The sequence below is a fragment of the Lagopus muta genome, chromosome 6, assembly GCF_023343835.1.
Source record: "Lagopus muta isolate bLagMut1 chromosome 6, bLagMut1 primary, whole genome shotgun sequence".
Classification (NCBI taxonomy): Eukaryota; Metazoa; Chordata; class Aves; order Galliformes; family Phasianidae; genus Lagopus; species Lagopus muta.
The window spans coordinates 49,008,990-49,024,731 of NC_064438.1; the positions used below are offsets into that span (position 1 = coordinate 49,008,990).

Below are 15,742 nucleotides of genomic sequence, written 5' to 3' on the forward strand. Positions count from 1 at the left end.
CATAAACGGAAACACAGAATCATTCCAGAGGTTACCCATTTCCACTCCTCCCACACCATGGCAAGCTTGGTTATAACCATGTCATTCCTAACAGATGTTTGTCTAATCTGCTGATGGATGCTCCAAGCTATTGTTAGGCAATCTCTTCCAGCACTTCATCCCCCTTGCTATTAGAACTGTTTTCTGTACTTCTAATCAGAACCTTTCTTGCAACAGCTTGTACTATTGTTTATTCCCCCAAGTTGTCCTCCTGTCTTTAGACTAACCAGCTCCAATATATCCAAAACTCTCCTTTTAAATCACCTTGTTGACTAACATTAATCTTGAGATTCATGAACCCTAGTACTTTTTTTGCAGTGTTGGGTTTTCCATCCTGAATTTACACTGTTGATTATTCTGTGTAAATGCAACAGCTTACATTTGTTTGTCAAAAAGCCTTGAATTTTATGTAAATATATTTCATGTAATTTTATGTAAATATAATTTCTGAATCTATTGATTTCTTTCAGTGTATATGGAGTTAGCGCCAACTGAAATTTCATAAGGCTTTTCTATATCACTATCAAGGACACTACTAAAACCCTTGAACACCAAAGGCACAATAGATGCTTATTCAATAGATCAAACAACTAGTAAAAAGTAGTTCTTTAGATATACTTAGTGAACTCCTTTCGCATCCACTCTGTGGTAGATTCATTGAGAATATTATATGCCTCAATTTCCTGTTGGAATGTGGAATAATTATAGATATATTATAGTTTTAATATATGAAGTTTTAATAAAATTGAGATAGACTCCCTTATTCTTTTCTAAGCAGGGTCTGTTGCTCTGCTGTAGTTTGGCTTGACAAAACCTGACAATTGACACAATTTATTCCTGACATTTATATGTTGAGTGTTATCCAATTCTTCATCTTCTATGCGTTCAAAACGAGATTGTGGGGTGTGTGTGGTTGTATTTAAATCAATCAGTCTCTTCTATCTGCTCTTTTTCCTCATCTCTAATGGTAAGCACTACCTTTTCCCCTTTCCCTATCTATCTTCAGTGTGTTCTCAATTACTGATCATTCTGAGACTGTTTGTCTTTTAAATATATCTAAATATGCTAGGCAGTCTGAAAGAAATGCCAAGCAGACAAAACCTGTAGCTTAATAAAAGTTCTTACAGTGTTTTACTTTGCAGTGTTAATTGCAACTTCAATAAAACTTCCTGTCTTTTACATTATTGCGGGTACTGTTCGTTTGGTTTTGATGATAATGTGTCTTAGAATCATAGAATCATAGAATCATAGAATCACCAAGGTTGGAAAAGACCTAAAAGATCACCCAATCCAACCGTTCACCTGTTCCCAATAGCTCCCACTAAACCATGTCCCTCAACACAACATCCAGCCTTTCCTTGAACACCCCCAGGCTCGGTGACTCCACCACCTCCCTGGGCAGTCCATTCCAGTGCCTGACCACCCTTTCTGAAAAGTAATACTTCCTAATGTCCAGCCTGAATCTCCCCTGCCATAGCTTGAAACCATTCCCTCTGGTCCTATCATTAATGACACAAGAGAAGAGGCTGACCCCCAGCTCACTACAACCTCCCTTCAGGAAGTTATAGAGAGCAATGAGGTCTCCCCTGAGCCTCCTCCAGGCTGAAAGGTCTTACCTAGAAACAGGTCAGGATCCTTAATCTCTTCACACAGGAGTTGGTCATAGGTCTGAAGGAAATAAATGCCCTGTTTCAATTCTCTGATGACTCAAAAAGGATGAGTTCACATCATCCCTTTCCAAACAGAACTGTGAAGACATAACTGAAGAATTCTGGTAGCAGTTTTAGTAGCATCAGTAAAATACTGCACCTAAACTAATCAAACCTATTGTTTTGCAGAGCTAGTTTTCCGAGGCACAAAGCAATGTTATACGCATCATTGCTTTCAAATGGGGAATAAGGTTCTTCAGAGATAGCTCAGGGTTTTTTAATATGAACATGTTACATTGTTCATTTCAGCTAAAGTTAGATCAGATTCAAAAATAGCAACTTCCATCTACTGCCCTTCACCACGAAGATAAGATAATGCAAAGCCCAGGTTCACCTATGTACATTCTTGAAGACATGAGAATGTTGTTTAGATACTTTTACAGAATCTTGGCACCAGATCAATACTAAATTCCATAACTGTGCAACTGTGACAAAAAATACCTACCTTGTTAACACAACACATACATCTAAATTTGAAAAAAGAACAGAAGAAATAGTCGTGGCCTTCCTGATCTTCATCTTGTACTGTTGTTCCTTTTTTATCCTATATTCAATGTGAAGACAATAATTTGCCAGGTCACTTTTTATTTCTTAGTGGCTTTACATTTCCAGGAATTTTAAGAAACAAAAATAGACTTTGTTGTGAAAATATGAATTACAGTCATACTGCACAGTAAGAATACTGAATGGAAATATTTATGTGGAATTACTTCTTTGCTTTATTCTTTTTTAACTGTTGATAAAAACATGTCTAATGATTCTAAATTCTATGAGTCTTCAGCCCACTAACCACAGCCTTTCAGTGCAAGGCCCAAACATCTTCCTAAGTACAATTGTGTTCAAAATAGGAGATTGTGGACTAAACTCTGGGCAGAATTACAAGCCTATAAACAATTCAGACAGTTCTTTACACAGAGATTGGTTGGAATATCAAACAAACTGCCAAAAGTTTTGCAGCCAGCAGTTAAAGTGACTTGTGTACATTAATTCAAAAAAAAGTTGGATTACACTTTGGAAAAGAAAGAAATACTACAGTACAGCAGCCATTGACATGTTTTTTTCTACTTTTTCTCTTCTCTTTTTCTGTATTTTTTGGAGGTTGAGATTATTGTAAGACTATTACATATAACTAACAAATATACTAAAATTAGCAATCTTTCTACTTTCATTTGTTACGATCTGCAAGAAGGTTCCCATGCTTATGTGAGACTGACCATTGGGCTTTCTTTGCAAGATTGCATTTATATTTTCACTCTTTGTTTGTTTCTTTCTTTCTTTTGGCACAATTATGCCAAGCAGCACTTTAAAAAAAAATTCAAGCCTCAAAAAACAGATGTGGAAGATGAGATAAAATAAGATATCTAAAATAAGATATCTAAAAGTATACAGATGACTAGATAATTCAACACATACCTGGAACATTATCTTCATCTGTTACACATTTCTGTCATGTCCAACCTTTTTGTGATCATTGTTGAAGGAAAAAGAATCTGATATAGGAGAGAGTGTTCAGGGAAAAGGAAAACAACATGAAAAGTCAAATGGAAATTCATTTTTCACTGGAGGAAAAATAAATGCTTAACTTGTCAGAAAATTAGAACACCAAGATAATCACCAAGCCAGAGCACAGGAAAGAAGAAGAAGAAAAAAAAAAGAAGTTTTAGAGATTATTTGTATTAGCAAAGTCCTCTCATTCACTCAAGTTGTCATACTGGTATCTAGAGCAACAAACAGGAGCAGTAATGATTATGAACATTGCTGCTGTAACAGAAATAAAGAAAGTGGATGGGAAAAAAAAAAGAGTATCACCCAGTTCCTTACCTTTCCAAAATATGCTTCTTTCTTGTGGAACATCTTCTTATAGTTTTTTTAGTATATTTTTATATTTCTCAAAGGATCAATTTTCCACTGTTTCCCTTCAAAGATGCTTCTGTGACTTATGGAAATCATTTCCTATGTGGAAATGATTTAGCTACTTGTGAACAGATAACACAGAAGGACCAATCACCATGGCAATGTCAGTAACTGCTACTGATCACCTGAAAGAAGTAGATGAGGTCTTCCTAAAACAATTTGGCCTTAGTCATCATTGGGAACATAATATCTGTGGATAGAAATGAGAAGTGATCAAGGAGCCAAGAAGGGGTAGGTATTTGGCTAGACCTCACATTTGCAAACAAGGAAGAACTGGACAGAGACATGAAAAAATGGGGAAAGTCTTGATGTACTAAGTATGAGATGGTGGAGTTCAGGATTTTGAGGGGAGAAAACAAGGTAAAAAGGATCATAACACTATATTTTGAGAAAACTTTGGCCTATTCAGGAACCTTCTTGGAAGAATCCCAAGGGATATAGCCCTCCAAAAAGAAGATATTTTGAAATATCACCTCCTCTGTGTTTCAGTACAGTCCATGCTTATGTGCAGGAATTTGAGGAAAGATGGCAGGAGCTCTGAATGGATCGAGATGAATGATCGAGCAGTCAGAGAAGTTCCCTAAGAAGGAGAAAGCAAATGTAACATCTTCAAGAAGGGCAGAAGAAAGGATTTGGACAAATAGCATCTTCCAGGCTCTTTTCAATGACTCAGGGACAAGACAAGAAGCAATGAACACAGTCTGAAACACAAGAAACTCCTTCTGAGCATGAGAAAACACTTCTTTGCTGTGCAGGTGACTAAGCAACATAAGAAGTTGTCCAGAGATGTTGTGGGGTCTCCTGTGAAATATTCAATAGAAACCTGAGCTAGGTGGCCCTGCTTGACCAAATGAACTTTACTGGGCCAAATGAACTCTAAAGATCCCTTTTTCAACCTTAACCACACTGTAACACTGTGATTGGATGTAATTCGTCTTGATTTTAGAAAAGCTTTCAAAACTGTCTTCCATAATGTTCTCGTAAACACCCAAACAAATAAATAAAAAATAAATATAAGAACAAACCTTTTTAAGGTGATAGTGTCTAAACACTGGAAGAGGTTGTTTAGAGAAGCTTACCAGTCTCTACTTCGGAGATACTCAAAACCCTACTGGACACAACTCTAATTGTTTGCTTTGAGCAGGAATCTGTACTGTGATGTACATGATCTCCACTTTAACCATTCTGTGATTCTGTGTTTCAGGTAAAGCTTGTGAAATTTAAAATATTCTATGTATTTCAAAAATGCTGTGCATTCCCTCAGGATCCAGAAAAGCAAGACCCTTGTCACTAGACCCAAAACAAATTAGTAAATAACCCAGAATAAATCAGAAAGGATGAAACTTGTCATGTGTCCAAAGTGCTATAGCATCAGATGATGTTTTACTACAGGAAGTGCTATAGCATCAGATGATGTTTTACTACAGGAAGTAACATGATGTTTAAAGTAAGATACGGAGTAGATTTACTAGAAAGTTTTTGTTTTCTTCATCCAGGCATTTATCATCATTTTAGACTAACAGCTGAAATTCATCTTTTGTAATGATAAATTATAGCTGGATGAAACTTGTCCGGGCCTGCCCTCTTCTTCATTCTTAGTTGCATTCCCTTGGTCTTTGAGGAAAAAATACTCAAATTAGGAAGTCCCCTTACAAAATGGTTTGCAAGAAAGCGGAGCTATTTCTGTAAACAATAGGAAAGTCCAGTTGTTGTATCTCTATTTGTGAGAAAGAGAAAATGGAGCTATTTCACCCAAAAATATCCAAAGTAATACCAAAGAGTCTTTCTTCACAGTGGTGGAGGTGTCACAGGGCACAGTTGTCATCTGCCTTGGAATAAGAACAAAAACTATATACTGAAATGGCAGGAAGTCAAAGATTTACTCTTGCTCTCAATGTGAAAATTTTTTGGAAGAAAGTAAAGATCAACTATACAAAGGTTGTAGAAAAAGACAGTGTTTCCAAAAGAGAAAGCATGAGATACTGTGTGCAAACATGGCCAATGACAAGGGGGAAAGGGAGAAGAATCATGCCAGTACATATTTACTATTGCCAAATGAGCTGAAAAAATCCAACATCATTGCTATGGTATTTTTTTCACTAGATCTGAAGGACAGCAGCAGTGGAATCTGCTGTTTGTGTTGAAGTGTCAAGAGGGGAAAGAACAAAGATGTGGAAACATCTGCTTTTAGAAGCCTCTTGAAAAATAATTATGCAATACCCTGTGAGAAACATCTGTTAAAAAGGCTGCTGTCCACCCATCACATTGAAAGAAGTCACTTAAGGAAAATATAAGCAAGATCAAGAGAAGATTGTGGCACATTTTTCTTTTGCAACACCCAGCACTGAAAATCTAAACTGAAGCTCAAGCATAAGATCAGCAAGAGAAAGATGTGATAGAAGAAAGCAGGATGATATACCACTGCTGAACAGATGGTACAACCTGCTATTACATAATCAATACAAATTGAACCAGACGCTATGCTTAGTATGTGTACTCTTTCTGAATACAAACAAATTGCTTTCTGGGAACTCACAGCCCTCCCATTCACAGAATCTAATGCTTTGGAAGAAGTGATAGAGCCTTCTTTTCTACCACAGTGAGCCTATTCTAGTATAGTCTTCCTTCCACCGCACAGAGGAATACGAGTTTTCTGTAAATTATTATGCCACAGAGTCCAATGCTTTCAAGATTTCTGAGACCAGAATATACACTGAAACACCAACATGAATAACAGTGTGAAATGCCAGTCCATTAACGACAAAATTCTTGTAGAGACTGATGGATAGAATAGCAAGGTAAGATTTTACTCATTGCTAAAATGTCTGCTATGAAAATTGCCTCCAGTTGTTAAAACCTCCTAGAACTAGGTTCTAACAGCAGGAAGCAGTTAACCCCACTGTTTGTGCACATTGCTATAGTGGAAAGTGAGCATATAATATCATATCCACACTTGAACTACTGTGCAAAGGTTATACACATATCAGCTGATATAAGATCCAAACCTTTCAGGTGGACTTATGAGCCTAGTACAGTGCTGTGTTGACATATGATGTCATACCTGAATGCTAAAAATCACCCTAACTCCTTGTCACTTTGATGTGCTTTACATGCATAACAACTCATTCACGTTTTAAACCCTAAACCTTTAGCCAAAATATAGAAGGAGCTTGACTACTTAACAGAGGTTACATGAATAAAGGCACAACACCCGATGCCTTGCAGCTTCTGTATTACTAGTATAGTTAACTTCATCTACAGTTCAAAAGACAAAGTGCAGATAGAAATATTGCATGTGACAGAAAGAGGCTGGATATGAAATCCTGTTTTATCTTTATGCTTGACTTCATGCTCAATTCAGTTGCGTAAGAAGTTCTCTAACAAAAGATCTGACTCCTCAAGTTATTGAGAAACTCTCCTTGGACCTCAGAACAAATACCTATAATTCAACACTGTATGCTACTGTATTTTCCTCAGAAATCGGTATCTGTCCGTAAGATGCAAAATAACTGTTATAAGTATAATATGGTTTGTAAAATGCTTTGAAATTCTTGGTGGTGAGTAACAAGATAGAGTCATGTAGGAAGATATTATTATTATTTCGCAATTATAAAAATGAGTGCAAAATATAGTCACCTTGCTGCTTAAGTTGCTAAAAGAAAAAAAATATTGAATGAAGTAGGAGTAGGGAGAATTTAAGTATTCCCAAAATAATTGTCAACCAACTGAAGTCCCATTGAAAATTCCCAGGAATTGTCTTCTCAAAACAGCAACTTATAAGAAGTGTCTTCTTAATATTTTCTCTGCTTATTTTTACTTATAAAATGTTTCTTATGAGAAGTTTTAACCTCATTTAGTCTCTGCTCTCTTCTGAACTAGTAACTGTGATTAATTCAGATGTTTTAATGAATATTTTTGTCTCTTTGCATATCTTCTTAGAAGAGCATTACACCAGCTAAAAAACCTAGCCTCTACCTTTAGGGTTGGTAAAGACCATCCATAATTTGCTGACCACAAGCACTGGCAGATGAGGAGTACAACTTACTGTGTGTGACAGATTTAGATATTTATCAAAGTCGATGTGGGCATGTGGGAGAAATATATACGTATGTGTTGCTGTCCACAAGTGCTTCTTTGAAATAGAGTTCCATAATAGGATCAATGAGCCAAATCTTAAAGCTTTCCTTGTGTACAGAGGATCTCTCATCTCAGCCCCATGGAAGAATACATGCTTTGGATATTTAGGGAAGAAATTAATGAAAATGCAGCCACACAGTGAGAGATTTGCAACATTCCCTAGGTTGAAATAACATTAAGGAAGAGTTCTGTCTATCAAATTCAAATGCCCTTCAAATTCAGTGGCAAGAATAGAAGATATCAAAATACATTGCTTTCTGAATACTTTGCTCAATTAAAGATTGCAAAATTTAGTTGAAGGATGTTCAGGATCCTTCAGCAGGAATGCATTGGAGCCACCAGAATGAAGACCAAGCTAAATACTTTAAGTGAGCAAGATACATTCTCATTTTGTGCTTCAAACTATGTAGAAGTCTGTATTACAAAATACCCTTATAGAATTACAGCAGATGCCTTTGACATCTGGGAAGCGTGGCAATTGGCTTCAGTATAGAGTTTTCCCAGCTAACATAGGTCACATAGGTCAAACCAATTTCCATGTCAGTGCAGGACCGGTATACACACATGTAAATGCCACATGGTCACTATCTGACTGTTCATGATCTGCTGCCACTAACTTCTATTGTCAGTCAACTTAACATTCAATGTAATTTAATCAAAACCTTGGGCACCATATAATCTATATTAAAAACAGAAATTGCCTTCTCAAGTGACAATTTCCAACTGCATTGGATGGGGGCAAGAGAAGACTGTTCATCTACTTGTAACTATGTCTACAAAAGCAAACTGAAAAAAGAAAATCCTAGCTCTTCAAAAGCACACAGGCTTGTCTACACAGAGAAGTTGGTCACTGAAAGTGGTCAGGCACTGGACTAGGCTGTCCAGAGAGGCTGTGAAGTCACTGTCCCTGGAGGTCTTCAAGAAACATTTAGACATTGTACTGAGGGACATGGTTTAGTAGGAAATACTGGTGATAGGTGGGTGGGTGGACTGGATGATGCTGGAGGTCTTTTTCAACCTTGGTGATTCTATGATTCTATAATTCATCAGTGGAAATCTATTCTGCATGACTGAATAATATATACATTTAAAGTGTAATTTAAACATTCTCTTTCAAGCAAGCACTAGTACATAGTGTGAAGAATAGATGAATTCTAGACATTTGTTTCCACAGTCTGTCCTCTGAGCCAAGGGATAAACCATAACACATTTCTTTGCTTTTCTCATTTTTTTTTATGGCTACACATAGTTGTCATAACCAATCTGATTATCAAGGATGCAGCTGGGCTGCAGTAGATGCTTTCAGGGGCTACAGTGATATTTGCTATTACAGTCATTTTTAGATCTGATGGACAGTAAAACTAGGACCAGCAGAGGTACGTCTGATAATATTCTATACTTGTCGCATGTTGAAGGATGGTTCCATTATTTTTCTGAATGCATACACTGCTATCACTTTTTTATTACCACTCATTAAATCTTTGCAATATCAGCACCCTCTCATTACTATCCTGCCTTCTTCATGACTGTCTTTGTTGTGTTTGTACTATTCAAACATCAGTAAATTCATAGATTGCTAAAATAATACTTGCAAAATAATTATTTCTCAAATATGTAAAACATTGCATGTTTGGTTGAAACTCCAACATTCTACCTTTTAATCCTTGTGGTATCTGTCCACTTTTCTGCAATCATGTCTGTGAGAGAAAGGCAGATATTTTCATGAAGGATTTAATTCCCAGGTATACTTGTGCCAGCAACTCCCCTAAGACACTGAAAATAGGCTCAAATTCTATAAAATACCAGCATTCACAGCAGTGAAAATATAGTAACCTAAGATTGCCTATAATACTAAAGACCAAATCAGCAGGCACTTTGTCATTTGTAAAGTTCTAGTTCTAAAAACTAGTTTAAGTCTGATGGCAGCCCTAGAACTGAATCATATAATCATGAGGTTGGAAAGGACCTGCAAGATCATCTAGTCCAACCATCCTCCCCATCACCATTACTACCACAAGCTACTAAACCATATCTCGTAGATCCTTACCCAGACGCCTCTTGAACACTGCCAGGGACGGCAACTCCACCACCTCCCTGGGTAGCCTTTCCAGTGCCTGACCACTCTGTGAGAGAAAAAGTTTTTCCTTATGTCTACTTGAACTGTCCCTGCAAAATTATGCATTCCAAGCACTACAGGTAGCATTGAATCCCTCTCTTTTGAAAAGCAGAAGATGAAAATGTAACATATTCAAGAATTGGGACACAACAATTGTCCCTAATAATTCTATTTTTAAAGATCTAAAGATGTGACCAAAGAGAAGGATTTCGCTGTCTCTTTCTTTTAGATCATCCTATGTCTACAGGATGAAATTAAAAAAGACGCACACGCACATGCACACACACACACACACACACAAACAAACAAAAAAAAAAAAAAAAAAAAACAAAACAAAACAAAAAAAAACCTTTTTTGTAAAGACTTGGAGATTTGTAAAACCAGAATGAACAAATTTTGGTTGTTAAACCAGAATAACAGAAAGTGGAAATAGAAGAGGTGATGGATTTGTAAATTTTCTAACAATTTCAAAATCAGCAAATCTAGTGGGATCTTCTGGTGAGACCAATTCCAGGCTGATCTTATTTAAGTTAGAACTAAAGAAGTGTAATTCAACCATTTTTAATAAAAATACCTGAATATAATCAGAAGAAACAAGACAAACTCTGTGAAAGGCAGAATGCTGAATGATCTTTTACAACTGCTTTTAATTGGCTAAATTATTCATCTTCAATATGGACAGAAAATATGATAGCTGTTGTTGCTACAGAGATGCAGCACATACCACTAATTAATCATAAATGAAGTTGACAATCCTGTTACATTAGTTTAGTGTCTCATCTGAAATTATCTGACAAGCTTGCTTTGTAGCAGGTAGATTTCTTGAACCAAGAATGGATCAGCTCAAGTAGTTGAATTTAGAGCACAAAAGAAGAGGACCTCCTTTTTGAATGACGATAAAGATTGTGTTTTGTGAATTCTGTATCATCAGTACATAGTTGACACACCTGGTAAGTAGAAACTAGATTTAAACTCCAAAAAGGTGGGCAGGCAGTAAAACAGATAATTAGTATTTGTCTACCACATTATGTTAGAAAGAGAAACAACAATTCATCGTTCAGCTCCAGAAAGACAACAGAACTGCTGACCACATTATTTATAGAATACTGGGTTCTCAACAACCTAAACAGCCTCATCAGTGCAGCGTCTGTGTCTACACACTCCCTTGGAATTAGGAACCTAAATTCTAAGTTTTTCTTTAGGCATCTAAGTGCTTTTTTGGATCTCACTCTGAATTCTTACTTCTCATAGAACCTTTTCCAAAAACTCCATTAATTTCTCCAGCAATTATCAGAAGACCATGAGATGATTCCACTAATACACAAAATAAAGAATTAGGTTGCTTTTCTGTTTTTATATGAAATACAAAAGAAAACACATCTGTAAAGTAAACTAAAAACGTTGTGTTGTGTGACTAAGCCACTTAATAATGAAATATGTGTGGGGACTTCCAGTACTCTACTACTGCAGACCATAAGATCTATTGCAGAATTATTATTAAAAATTATATAAATATACATCATTAACCAAGGATTATGCACACTCCTCAATTGTATACACCAAGAAGCAGAAACAATGTGCAAAACTGCACATCTTTGCAACGTCCTCCACACTGCTGGGAGATTCCTCAGTAACTGAACAAATACTTTCTCTGCAAAAGAACACAGCATTAAATAAAGATTCTATGATCTAGGGGAAATACAACCAAGGACTTAGGTGTATTTTCTTGGGAAAGAAAGCACTCTTTTTCCTCATTTCAGAACTCCAGGAAGGAGATAATCAATATAATTTCACTGGAAATTATCTGGAAAATAATCAAAATAATTTCACTGTATTAAATAATTTCACTGCAAATTATATTGGACTGGTGTATACATCATAAAATTAACTAAAATATTAAGATTTCATGCTAACTTTAAATAAATCTTTTTGTTAGAAGACGAAAAAGTCCATACCCATATGATTTAATCAGGCCATTCTCTCCTTTTCTTTACTATGTAAAACAAAAGAATTCAAAAAGAAATTGCAACTCATCACCCTTACAGGAGGTATCTTTTATTCCTCTTGGCAGATTTTTAGTATTCAAGCTGAAAGATGTGGGTTCAACTTTCATCTTCTTTTGATTTATATAATGATCCCAGTTGTCTACGTTAAGCCCAGATTCTTTATGAGCTGAGTATACTGTCAACAACAATAGGATTCAGCTAGGCTTTGTGGATGCTGATGCTGAGTTGAAACTGAATTTAAATGGATCTGAGGTTTAGCTGAACCACAGCCTTCAGATTCATGACCAAACTTAGGATGGAATTAGACCCATGTTCTGTCCCAGAGCCATTTGACTTCTACATGATTGTTTAAGGCACTTGAAGCCCTGAGGATAATGTTCTGCAGGAGAGATGGAGGTTTCACTTCTCTCAACAGTGTAAGAAAAATGTAATACTGAGATACTCCATTTGGAGTTCAAAATGAACAGCTTTAGAAAACTAACACTATATTTCTGACAAGAAATTAAGAGAGACATCTGGGCATATTCAATGTTAGCAGTTTTCATCAGTTTTGCAATTAAAAGGATACATAAAATGTAAATGAAACAGAAAAAAAATGAAGGTCACATACAAGCTCTGTAAAATGTGTCTCCTGAAAGGAAAATATTCATTAATTATTCATCTGTTGTGGTTCAGGTTTACCTTTCAAGACAAAAACCTGCAATTGCAGAAAACGTGGTATAAAAACCAACACCATGAACTAAGAAAGTGCATGAAGCAGCTCTTGAAAATGAGGACAGGGGGAGAAAGCTGGGGCTGTTCAGCCTGGAGTAAAAAAGGCTGACAGCAGACTTTCAGCATCTAGAGTGGGATTATAGAAAGAATGGGACAGACTTTTTAGTGGAATCTCTTGTGATGGTACAAAGGGAAATGGTTTCAAAGTAAAAGGGGGGATATTTAGTCTGGAATATAAGGAAGAAGTTTTTTTACTGTAAGGGGGTGAGACACTGGCACAAATTGCCAAGAGAGGTGCTGGATGTCCCATCCCTGGAGACATTCAAGAGCAGCCTGGACAGGGCTCTGAGCACCTGAAGGAGCTATAGGTGCCCCTGTTCATTGATGGAAGTTGGACTAGGTCCTTTCCAACTCAAATGATTCTATAATGCTAAGAACATTCAGGCACAAACGTCACAAAATATGGCTATAACAACACCCCTTTGCTAACAGAGTTAAACTATAGCTTGTAGTAACTGTAACAAAAGAATTTAAAAGACCCCCCCTACTCTCAGAACACTTGCAGTTCCATCAGGAGAATATACGAACATTCTAAATTGTATCACCATTATAATTTTACCTAGTGATGAAGTCATGGCAAATATCACTATGATTATGTTAATGGCTATATTTAGATTTCTTAAAGGAAGAACAAAATATTTTTCAAGAGCAAATACAGTATCATCAAATGAATTTGCACAACCTTTCAGATTGCAATACCTGAATATGAAAGCTCTTTCTTTTTTTTCCTCTTTTCAACCCACATACACCTTTCTGTAAGTTATTGACATCTCTCACAAAATAAATAAATAAATAAAAATTAAAAAATCAAGAGCTCAAAGAGCTTACATTACAATAACAAATGCTTCAGAATTGTCTTCCCAGAGGACAATTTCACATGTCCACATGAAATGTGGATCACAGTACTCCAAGAGTTTATTATCCATTCCAGATACAGCTCTTGCAAGTCTACTTTATGTGTTTCACCTTAGCTTCCAAAATCTATTATTTTTTAAGTTGGGGGTTGTGGGGAAAGCAGATAAACAGAGCAGGCCAGGCTAAATTAAGATCATAAAACCACCCCACATTTTCAGCAACTAGCTGATCTCCCATGAAACTGGATTTCAAACTTTCTTCAGATTCCTTCATAAACAATGTCCCAGGAGCTTTCCGTGTATGACGATTATACACTTTTCTTTTTTTAAATTATTCTTCAGAAAGGGCATAAGCTGATTCCTTGGAGAGATAGTGCTTTTTATCTACAGGGACTTTGTAAATAAATTGATCCAGATGTTTTGCTTTAGATCTCTCCAGACATACTAAATTATTCCTTACAACATCAGCACTTCATTTCCTCTATTTGCTGTGAAGATCTCAAAACAGACTACTCTTCAAAAGACAAATTACTGAAACGTATTAGCATTAACAAGATCATTCAATTTCTTAAAAAAAATCTGTCTTCTATATATGGATACATTTGGTGCCATGTAACAGCTTCCAGAAAGGATCACGATCAAATATTTGGATCATTTTCCTAAGCCACTGAAAAATTATCAAAAAAAAAAATCTTAAGAATTTCATTTTTCCTTTCCTTTTTTACATGATTTGCTGCATTTATCTTTAAAAAAAAAATAGGCATGGGATTGTAGTGGCTTCTGAAGTCTGAGTTAAAACTCAGACAAAATCTAGTCCAATGCATTAGGATGAAAATAAAGTGGGAAACAGTGAGAAACTGGGAATACATCCATGGACTAGGTAAAAGATACTTAACATATTTTCACATATTCACTCAAAAATTAGTGAAGAAGAAGGAAGTCAGCTCCTTGTGTTTATTAGTGGCAGGACTAACAGGACATTCTTCAGAAATGCATATAGAAACGTACATTTTTTTTAAGCCAATAATAAAAAGTAATAATTAACTTTAAGGATATACCTTGATATATCTGAACATACTGTATCAAAACAAATTTTAGCTGATTTCAGTAATTTTCTTTGGATGTTTTTCTTCCATTTTGTAATGATGCGACCATTTTCTCCATGGCACTGAAGTAATCTTTCCTAATTACAGGATTTTGAAAGTCATATGCTGACAAATATAGTAACCAGCTTTCCATTCTATACTTCCTGAATTAGAATATTTGCTTTAAAATGAAATCATTGGTAGCTTTCCAGTTACTATAAGGACAGCGGGATCAACAGAGGGCACATCAACAGATTACAAAGCAGGTGGCATGAGGCTAAATCTAAACAGTTTCCTCACATAGCTTTGTAAAGTTGGTTCCAGATAACTCCTAATGAGTGTTAAGGGCTGTCTGGTCACTTAGTTGCATACAAGGTCTAGAGAGGTCAAGGTCTAAGGATCAGAGCTTCCAATTACATTCTATTGAACACTCATTAGATGTAAAAGTTGTCACCAAAAGACCCACAAGAAGTATACTTTCTAGTTATTAAACAGTTGTGCCCTTAAAAGACCCATATGACTCCAAAAACTATTAGATACTGAAAGAGAAAAAGAGACAGCCAAAAAGAGGTGAATCTGAGGACACAGTAGAAAATTGAGGTCATTGTTCTATATCACATTCCCCATGTAAAAGAGGAATGTGAAACTCGTCGTCTATTGAATCAGTCGGTATTTGGCAGCATCAATTCTAATGTTGAGTTAAACCATTTAGGAGGCAGATCTGGAGAGCTTTTCATTGCAAAATGAACAAATAATGAAAGACACTTATTTCATAACCTGTGTTTGTTACAAACACATGTCACTGAGCTGTTGCTCATTCCCTAAAAGCCAATAAAAAGGAGAAATTAATATGACTAAAGACAGTGTTTTTTACTTCCTTTAAATAAAAGCCTCATATAAAAGCTCTTGTGGTTTGGTGATTGTCCGCTGTTGCTGACTGCTAGGGCAGGATTTGTCTATGCACTTCTTTAAGATTGCTATTATGCTCTTTTTCTCCCAGTATGAGTACTGGGAGAACACACCAAATGAGACCATTCCAAGGGGAGAGCACCTGGTAAGCATGAACCCTGCAATGACAGATTTTGAACCAGTCACAACCCAAAAGGGT

The 15,742-nt window shown here is 36.1% G+C and overlaps 1 long non-coding RNA gene across 2 annotated transcripts in view; it reads right to left on the reverse strand.

Moving 5' to 3' along the window:
- The window catches only part of LOC125694350 (uncharacterized), a 96,960-nt gene that overhangs the window by 22,681 nt on the left and 58,537 nt on the right, over window positions 1-15,742 (reverse strand). For both annotated transcript variants that reach the window (XR_007377515.1, XR_007377514.1), the window contains one exon: window positions 1,656-1,707. This is a non-coding gene — a long non-coding RNA (uncharacterized LOC125694350). The remainder of the gene's footprint in view (window positions 1-1,655; window positions 1,708-15,742) is intronic.